Source organism: Urocitellus parryii, unplaced genomic scaffold (genome assembly GCF_045843805.1).
Source record: "Urocitellus parryii isolate mUroPar1 unplaced genomic scaffold, mUroPar1.hap1 Scaffold_49, whole genome shotgun sequence".
In the NCBI taxonomy this organism is placed as follows: Eukaryota; Metazoa; Chordata; class Mammalia; order Rodentia; family Sciuridae; genus Urocitellus; species Urocitellus parryii.
The window spans coordinates 2,360,703-2,370,812 of NW_027554054.1; the positions used below are offsets into that span (position 1 = coordinate 2,360,703).

A 10,110-nucleotide genomic window follows, 5' to 3' on the forward strand; every position below is an offset into this window, starting at 1 on the left:
GTAGGCATTTCTCCTCTAAAGCATGAAGTCTTGAGTGTACTACATTAATTCTCCCAAGGAAGGGTTTATCACAAGCCTAACAACTAAGAAAAAATCCATTATCAGAAGAATTCTCAACCCATTTCTACAAGAAAATGAAAAAAAGAATGAACACCAATTCTTCTAAAATTATTTTATGAAATAGAAAATAGCAAAACCTTCTAACCTCATTCTATGAAACTAATGTCAACCTGATGCAAACACCAGACAAAGCCATATCAAGGAAAGAACATTTCAGACCAGTGTTCCTGATGAACAGAGATGTAATAATTCTCAATAAAATTATGGCAAACAGCATACAAAATCATATTAAAATGATTGTACACATGATCAGTGGGCTTTTTCCCAGGGATGCAAGGTTGGTTCAACACATGGAAATCAATAAAGATTTTTTTAAGTAAATAGATGTAAAAAAATTATCTCAACAAATGAAGAAAAAGCATTTGACTAAATACATGCTGAAAACACTAGAAAACTATATATAATAGAAAAATATCTTAACACTATAAAAACTGTCTATTGTAAACACAAGGGAAATCTTTCTTCTTCTTTTTCTTCTTCTTCTTCTTCTTCTTCTTCTTCTTCTTCTTCTTCTTCTTCTTCTTCTTCTCCTCCTCCTCCTCCTCCTCCTCCTCCCCCTCCTCCTCCTCCTCCCCCTCCTCCTCCTCCTCCTTCTTTTTTTTTCTTTTTTTTTCTTTACTTTTTTTTTCTGAGTAAGGAGATTGTACTGAAGACAGAAAACCAGACAAAGGATTACAAAAAGGAATGTGGACTCCTAGCAAAACAAAAACAAAAACAAAGAACAAAAAGGGCAGGGGGGAGGGCTGTCGGAAGACAGAAGGAGGTAGCCAGAGTGAGGAAAAGGCGTGATTTTTTTTTCTTATTCCCATTACTTTTAAAAAGGCCAACACGAAGAAACACACGCACACATAACCATTTGTTCCGAAGTGAGTAGAAACATAAATACAGAAGAATAGAAAACTCTGTTCTTCTCTCTTCCAAAGGCAAAAAAAAAAAGACTAAAAGAAAAGGCAGGATGGCTGCGCCTCACAGAGCCCCTTCCACAGCAGTATGTAGAAGGGGTGTCTGGGCCGTGGGTTTGTGTGCCACCTGGTGGCAGCACGGGGAACAGAGGCAGCGCAAGGGAGTGTCATGCACTCGCCCCCAACCCCCCAGGGGCAGGGGGTCCAGCTTGTCAAGGCCAAAGCACCCTCTCCAAGTCCTGGGCACCCTCTTGGAGGGGTCACCAGGGCCGCACCAGACCAACTCTTGGGAGCTCAATCCCCGCCCCCTGCAAGCCTGCCCGCTGCAGTCTGGCTGGGCACAATTCAGGAGCCACTTGTCAAAAGAAACTAACTTTATCTTTAGAACTACAAACGCCAAACAAAACAGCTCCTCAGGAAAAAACCCTCAGAGCCCAACTGCCACCACCGGCTTCCACAAGCCTCTCACCCACACAAACCTCACCACCTCCCACAATCCTCCTGCTCTTGAGGCCGATTGGCTGGGTTGTATGAGTGGAACCAAAGAAGTCCCCCAATGAGCAGCTCCGTGGTCTGAAAGGGCAGGGAAACAGCCCAATGAGCAGCTCCGTGGAGGAGCCAATCAGCTAGATGTTGCTGGGGCCGCTGTGAGCCAATCATCAGCCGGCAGCTGGAAGTTTGCTGGCAGCTGAAAGTTTGCTGGGGCCCCTTTGACTGTGGCTCTCAACATCTCCCCCTCTCTGTTTAAATAACAAGCATGTGGCTTGGGGACCGTGCCTGCCTTAGGTTGTCCAATACTACATATGGTCCTTACCCGTCTTCGGATGAGCTGACCTCAGGACGTCAGCCTCCTGTCTTAGGTTGGTACCATTGTAATTGGATCTTACCCGTCATTGACTACTGGTCCAGTATACAGCCACACCTGTGGAGAGGTACCAGCGGGGGGGGGTGAGGTTCTTTGCCTCACCTCTGTTGGCCCCCAAATTTTAGCTGAACAATCATGACAAGCAGAAGGGAGGAAGATATACCAAGCCAATTGATGGCTCCTTTTGGGAAAATTGTACCACCGATCACATCATCAGCAAAAATACCCCAACACTACCACAAGTCGCTGCACCAACAGATAGTTTACAATGCATACAAGTGAGTTCACAATGCATACAAGTGACACATAGTTTAGACAAGTTCTGTAAGATGTTCAGTGATGGCTATTGCAGAAACTGTAGATTAGTTTTATCTTTGTCTTCACCAGCACTGGGATGAAGATAGGAATTCTGGCAATAATGGCTAAAGAAAAAATTATGTAACATTCCAGAAGGTACTAAAAGAAAATAATTTTCTTAACAATTTACATTGTCTTCACTGGCACTGGGATGAAGATAGGAATTCTGGCAATAATGGCTACAGAAAAAATTGTGTAACATTCCAGAAGGCACTAAAAGAAAACAATTTTCTTAACAACTTACATTATCTTGAAGAGAATTATTAAATACAATGAAAAGGAAAGGTGAAAGTAAATAAACAGATCTGTTAACCTCCTTTTTTGTTTACATATTAAAACAATTCTTAACAGTTATTTACCCAATTTAAATTAAACCATTTAAATCAGGTGAGTAAAAAAAAATTTGGATCCATTTTTTCATGAGCGCTCATCATATATGATATATGGACATACGTACATTCAAACATATAACACAAAACACAAGTGTGCACACATAATATAATACATACAACACATAACATAATAGTAAAGGCCTTATAACTTTTTACAGGTGAAATCTCCATTGCAATGTTTAAAAACTCTATAGTAAAAAAAAAAAAATAGAACTGATCAGCAAAACATTAACCTAGGTCTGTATGAGCTCAAAAAACAAAATAGAACTTCATGATATGGGAAAGGGCAATAATAAAATAGATATGGAAAAAAGCATCCTGGTTCGGTCGTAGATGTAAGGATAGCTAAATAGTTTTGGATATCTGTGAATGTCTAGTGCGTTTGGGTCCCTGGGTAAGGGTCGCGAAATCACCGGGACACAGGGGATGCAGAACCAAGGCAGCAATTGCAACTGCATGTTGAGTTTTATTTGCATGTTTCTTTTATATTGTTCTTCTAACAAAGCAAGCAATTCTTCAGTAACACTTCACCCACATAGCCCAAATATCATGCCTCAGCGGGTACACAGAGCAAAATTCAAATTTTTCCTGTTCCCTTTGATTAGTACCCTCCCAAAGTTCTTTGTAGACATTATCTAATCCCTGAATGTACTGTTCCCAGGTCCAGTATGCAGAAAGCTACTTCCTCTAGGAAAAACCATGCAGAAGCTTGTGTCTTGTGATAAGGGTAAGAGAATTTTTTCTCCTCCTAGCGAGGCGTGCCTCAGCTGACCTAAATCACAGTCACAGCTTCTTGCAAAAAGTCAGGCTGAAGGAGCTAAACCCTGCACATTTAAATCCCAACAGATATCAGCTGTTATGGATTTGAGCCAAATCATCTTCTTTTAGGTCTGTAGAAATCACTTTAGTTAATCTCTTTGGAATCCAAATCGGCTGCTGTTCTTCCTGTGGAAACATTAAAACAGGCCCCCGACTCCAGACAATCACTGGGTCAGGACCTTGGTTAATCTCTCTGGAATCCAAATCGGCTGCTGTTCTTCCTGTGGAAACACACAAACAGAACCCTGACTCCAGACAATTACTGGGTCACTACCTTTCCATTGTCCTGTTAGAATATCTTTCCAAAGTACCTTGGGCTTATGTACATTTTTTGGACACATATGCCTTTCTGCAGCACTAAGTCCTGATGAATCCAAATTTAAAAAGTTTAGAGTAAAAGGGTTATTTTAAGTTTATCTTTGGGAAATATATAACCCTTCCCAATTCCGTCTTTTTGCTTTAATAAGTACATTTTACTAGTTTGATGAGTTCTTTCAACTATGCCTTGTCCCCGTGGATTGTATGGGATTCCTGTTATATGAGTAATGCCAAATGATGAGCAAAATTGTTTAAAAGAGGTAGAAGTATAACCAGGGGCATTATCTGTTTTTAACTGTTTTGGAATGCCCACAGTGGCAAAATTTTGTAAGCAATGAGCTATAACATCTTTAGTTTTTTCTCCAGCATGAATGGAGCCCATCAAAAATCCAGAAGAAGTATCCACTGTAACAGGCAAATATTTTAATTTTCCAAATTCTGGCAAGTGTGTGATGTCCATCTGCCAAATATGGTTAGGTATCAATCCTCTAGGATTGACTCCAAGATTAACTTGTGGTAAAAAGGTCACACAATTTTGACATTGTTTTATTATTTGTCTAGCTTGTTCCTTAGTTATTTTAAAATGCTTTTGTGAAGTATTAGCATTGACATGGAACCTTTTATGAAAATTTATAGCTTCTTCTAGTGTAGAGAAAATACATATGTCATGTGCAGTTTTATCTGCTAAATCATTGCCCAAACTAAGGGCTCCAGGCAATCCCGTATGTGCCCTGATATGTCCTATAAAGAATGGATCTTTTCTGTCCCAGATTAAACTTTGTATAGTGGAAAACAAAGAGAAAACAGTAGAAGAAGGGGAAATCCTACCAGCTCTTCAAGGGATACTATAGCATTAACTATATACTGACTATCAGAAAATAAATTAAATACAGAATCTTTAAACATCAGAAAAGTTTGTAATACTGCATTAAGCTCTACATTTTGAGCTGATTGTTTGGGTACTAAAAATGTAAAAGATTGATCAGGTGTAACTATTGCTGCTGTACCATTATTTGACCCATGAGTGAATATATTTGGAGCATTCATGATAGGTGTTTTTCTTGTCATTTTTGGGAAAATTACAGGATGCAATGACCAAAAAGACAATAAAGGATTAGATGGTAAGTGGTTATCAAATGAAACATTAGATTTGCACATGATTATTGCCCAAGGATTTAACTCATTAGCTAATTCATCAATTTGATTCATAGTATATGGAGTAATAATTTTATTGGGAGAAATTCCAAACACTCCCTTTGCTGCTTTTATTCCTTTGAGTATTAATTGTCCTACAGCCTCAGGATACCTAGTAAGTATAGTGTTAGGAGAATAAGATAAATGTATCCATAATAATGGACCTTCTTGCCAAAATACTCCTGTAGGAATATTTTTTGTTGGTAGTACAATAGATAATAAAGGCAAACTTATGTCAATTCTATCCAAATGCATATTTTCCTTATATGGTTCAATGATTTTTATTGCCTTTCTTGCTTTAGGCGTTAACATTCGGGGTGAATTTGGATCTGATGGACCTTTTAGGATATCAAATAAAGGTCCCAATTCTCCTGTTGGAATACCTAGATAAGGCCTTATCCAATTTATGTCTCCTAATAACTTTTGAAAGTCATTAAGTGATTTGAGTTGATCTACTTGTATTTAAATTTTTGGTGGACAGACCATGATTGAGGATAATAGAACTCCTAAATAATTAATTGGAAAATTTAATTGTACTTTATCTATTGCTATCTCTAGATTATAATTTTTAATAAGTTTGTAAGTGTGGCATAACATTCTAGCAATGTGTTTTTAGCTTTGTGTGCTAATAATACATCATCCATATAGTAAAATATTTGTAGTTCAGGATTTTAATTTCTAAGTGGCTGGATTACTTTGTTAATATAAATTTGACACATAGTTGGGCTGTTAGCCATCCCTTGAGGGAGCAATTTCCATTCATATCTCTGATCAGGACCTTCATGATTCAGTGCAGGAATAGTAAATGCAAAACGTGGTCTAACCTCAGGATGAATTGGAATTGAAATAAAAAAAACAATCTTTAATATCTATAACTAAAACATACCAAGTTTTTGGCAAAGCAGACAATTGAGGAATCCCCGATTGAGCAGGTCCCATAATGACCATTTCATTATTAATGGCTCTTAAATCTTGCAATAATCTCCATTTACCAGTTTTCTTTTTGATGACAAAAATGGGAGTATTATGGGGAGATACAGAAGGTTATATATGTCCTTCCGCTAATTGTTGTTTGACCAGATCATGGGCTACTTGTATCTTTTCTTTAGTCAAGGGCCACTGAGGAACCCATACTGGTCTTTCTGATTTCCATGTAATTTTTATTGTCTCAGTGGCCCTTTGTGAAAATCCAACCCATGTCTGTCTGTTCCTTGATCTATTTGTATTGGTGCTGCTATACCTTGTTCTTGTTTTTCTAATCTTTTTCCTTTCCTAAAACCCTGTCTAGCCATAATAGTGGGTGCATTTTGATTGATAGTATTTGTTAATGTCAAACCTAATTGATCTAAGACATCTCGTCCCCATAAATTTACGGGAAGATTATCCAATACATATGGCTGTATAGTTCCTTCACATCCTTCAGGATCCTTCCAATCTAATACCATTGCACTTCTTTGGGGATTAGTTGCCACTCCTAGGCCTCAAAGCGTTTGAGTGGCTTGTTGTAATGGCCAATGTTTTGGCCATTCTTGACGAGAGATGATGCTAAGGTCTGCACCTGTATCCAGTAGCCCATTAAATTCATGTCCTTGAATATTTAGTTTTAGCATGGGGCGAGAATCTAAATTTAAAGAAAGCATAGCCCAATCTACACCTGTGGAGCCTAATCCCTTGGAACCTCTTTCTACAGCATGACTGGAAAGTTTGTCATGTAGACTTGGTATTATTAGTAACTGTGCTATTCTATCTCCTGGTGAAATTACTGATATACCCTTTGGAGAACTGGCTATAATTTTTATTTCACCTTCATAATCGGGATCAATTACTCCAGGACTTATCAAAAGTCCTTTTAAAGTAGAGAGCTGCATCCCAATAATAAGCCTACTGTTCCTTTGGGAAGAGGTCCTTTTACCCCTGTGGGAATGATTTGAACTCCCATCTCTGGAGTTAGTATTGATCTGGCGGAGGCGAAGATGTCCAACCCTGTGCTCCCTCTGGTTTGTCTGATGAGGGATCTGATGGACAATGTGTCCTGGTCACTACCCTGATGGGGTTGCTAGGTTCCTCCAGTGCTCCGTATATTTGTGGTTTGGGGCCCCGGAGCATTGGGCCCCCTGACCATTTTTTGGCAATGGAGCCCGATGCCTTTGTCCACAATATTGTGGATAAACACCTTGTCCTTGTTCGTTTTTTGATAATGGAGTCCCCTCTATGGTGGTTTGAGAATGGCATTCATTAGCCCAATGTCTCCTTCTACGACATCGTGGGCAAATACCCGGTATTCTACTCCTTTGATACCTAGTTTTGTTAAACCCTCCTCCTATGGGGCAATTCCTTTTAAAATGTCCTGTTTGTTGACAATTGTAGCATGTTCTTGGCCTGGCATCTAAAGCCTGTTTTACTGCAGCTGCCATGACTTGCTCTTGTTCATTAATGTCTCTACATAATTTAATATATGTGTTTAAATCTTCCTGTTTCCATGGTCTAATGATATCTTTGCACCAACGATTCACTTGGTCATAAGCCAGTTGTTTTATTAATGGCATTGCTTGTTCTGTATTTCCAAAAATTCTGGTAGCTGTTTGAATAAGCCTATCTACAAATTCAGCATAAGGTTCATTAGCTCCTTGTATTACCTTAGATAATTGACCTTGTAAACCTCCATGTCCTTGTAAAGTCTTCCATGCCCTAATCGCCTCTGCAGCAATTTGTGAGTATACACCAGGATCATATGCAATTTGTTGCTGCTGATCCTCATAAGGTCCCTTTCCTAACAACATATCTAGATTTCTCTGAGGATAACCAGCTGCTGCATTTCGCCTAGCCGTCTCCTTGCAAAATTCCTCATTGGCAACCTTCCATAACAGGTATTGACCTCCATTTAGCACAGCTTTACACGTACTAGCCCAATCTGCTGGCGTCATGTTCAAGTTGTTAATGGATTTGACCAAGCTTACAGTGAAGGGTGCTTGAGGACCATTGGTTGTTACAGCCTCTTTTAGCTCCTTCACTGTTTTGAAAATTAAACCCTGGTAAATTTGCTGCCCTCCTACCTCAAATACAGGACATGTTAATACTTGAGATCCTGTCTCAGGATCCCAACTATCAACTGCGGGGGTTGGGAGCCTCCTAGCATATGGAGGTGGTGCTGTTGATTGGACACTTATGCCCTCTGGTGATAGAATGCTGTTAGTCGCAGTCTCCTGTAGAGGTGATGCTGTTGGTTGGACACTTATGCTCTCTGATAGAAAGGTGTTATTAGCAGTCTCCTGTTGTAACTTTTCCCCTGGCTTTTTCTGCTTTACACTTTCTTCCTCTGTCTGACTAGTTCGAAAGACCTTCTCTTTTACTTGGATCTTTTTCTCTGACTAACTTGAGAGACCTTCTCTTTTACTTGAATCAATATGTCTTCTTCTTCCTCTACCTTTGTCTGAACTGAAGGCTTTGGACTAAGCAAACCAGATACCAACGCCCACAATGTCAATGTGCCAACTGGCAGAGTTCCTGGGCTTTTCTTTTCTATTCTTTTTAAATATTCACCATGATGGTCCCACTGTGATATATTTAACAATTCCTCCTTAAAAAGACATGGGCTACATTTTTGTATTGTATCAACGTATGCCCTGACTCTCTTGATTTTACTGGGTTGCCTCCTTCCTCTAACAATTTACTTAACAGTCTTTTGGTTTGTTTTTTACTAATTTCTGATTCCGTATTTCTACTATAATACAATCCAACAAGATGACGCCAAACAAAACCGCGCAGAATCCAATAAAAATGGAACAACAAAAATTCATTATAGCCTTTCTATCCTCCTGATGTGTGCATCCGTCCTTTCTCCCTATCTGTTCCTCAGACGCAAATAGTTTTTTCTCAGATATGAACGGTTTTTCTTCTGTCTCACTCATCTCCAGGGATAGGCAAGTTAAAACAAAAATGAAGCAAAAAAAAGAGGAAACTTGGGCTGGGGTAGAAGCTGGCAGCCGCTGTTGAAATGGCTGAAGATTTTCTACTTGATCTGTTCCAACTGCTTGGGCAGCAGGCTCCTGGTGGACGCCAACTCTGTGTTCTGGCTCTTGAGCTCACCACTTTCTCCTCCAGGTGAGAGATGCTCCAGCTTGCCCTTGGAGCACTTGGAGGCTGCGATATTGTTGAACAGCTGCTTGGGCTCAGCCTTAATGCACTATGCATGTCCATATCGATTAGTGACAGCAGGCTCTCGCTGAAGCTTGGCAAGTTGGGCACCATCTGTGGCTGTCCTTGAGCACAGCCAGGCTGTACACCACTGGAAGGCAGCAGCTGTGAGAAGGGTATGGGCGAGGAGGAGAAGGCGACAGTTGCAGTATCCCTAGCACTCCTGGTGCCATCCTTGTAACAGCTCAGGTTTAGGAAGACCAGTACCAGCTGGGAGGGTGGTGCCTGATGCCGGGCCAGAGGGTCCTCCTGGGAGGCCACAGCAGCAGCCGGACTGCACCCACACCAAGCTGGTGCTGCTTGTTCAAATCCTCCAGGGCCTTGACAAAGTCCTCAGTGAACTCCTGCTCCTCGCTGGCCACCATCTTGGGTAGAGGAACTGCGTGCTCCTCGGCGTGGTTGTGACCAGCCTGTAGGTCTGGATGTTGAGGCGTTCAAGCTCAGCAGAGGTGAGCTTGAGCAGCCCCAGGTCGGCTGGAGAGCAGGCTGTCGGTGGCAGCAGCTGGGGGTGCAGTCTGCGCAGGGGGCCAGAGGTGGCGCAACAACCACTTGTTTGCTGCTCAGGCTCAGCGTCAGCTGTCATTCTTCACCACTCTGCCTGCTGATGCTGTTTGGGTGCCCCAGGGAAAAGCGGGCCAGGCACGCAAATTTGCTGCTGCTGACACTGACGCCATTGCCCAGGCTGCTCAGTGCCTCATCACCATAGAAGAGTGTTTCCAGCCTCCGCATTTCCGTTGCACCCGGTGTGGGAGGAGTGGTCATGGCCTCCCTTCGGGCTCGCTCCCCTCCCCTTTCCATTCAGCCCTGTGCCCACCCAGGCAGTGGCCGTTGGGCCCAGGCCTTCTGTGGCAGCTCCTCGGAAACATTATTCTTAAGGAAGAAAAAATTAAAGCATTCCCTCTAAAATTGCCACTTTGATTCAACATCATCCTTGAAGCTCTATCCAAGA

General features: G+C 41.3%; 1 pseudogene; it reads right to left on the reverse strand.

Annotated features, from left to right (window-relative positions):
* Positions 1–9,744, reverse strand: part of LOC144252626 (growth factor receptor-bound protein 14-like) — a 51,660-nt pseudogene extending 41,916 nt beyond the window's left edge.
* Between the last annotated feature and the right edge of the window lie 366 nt (positions 9,745–10,110).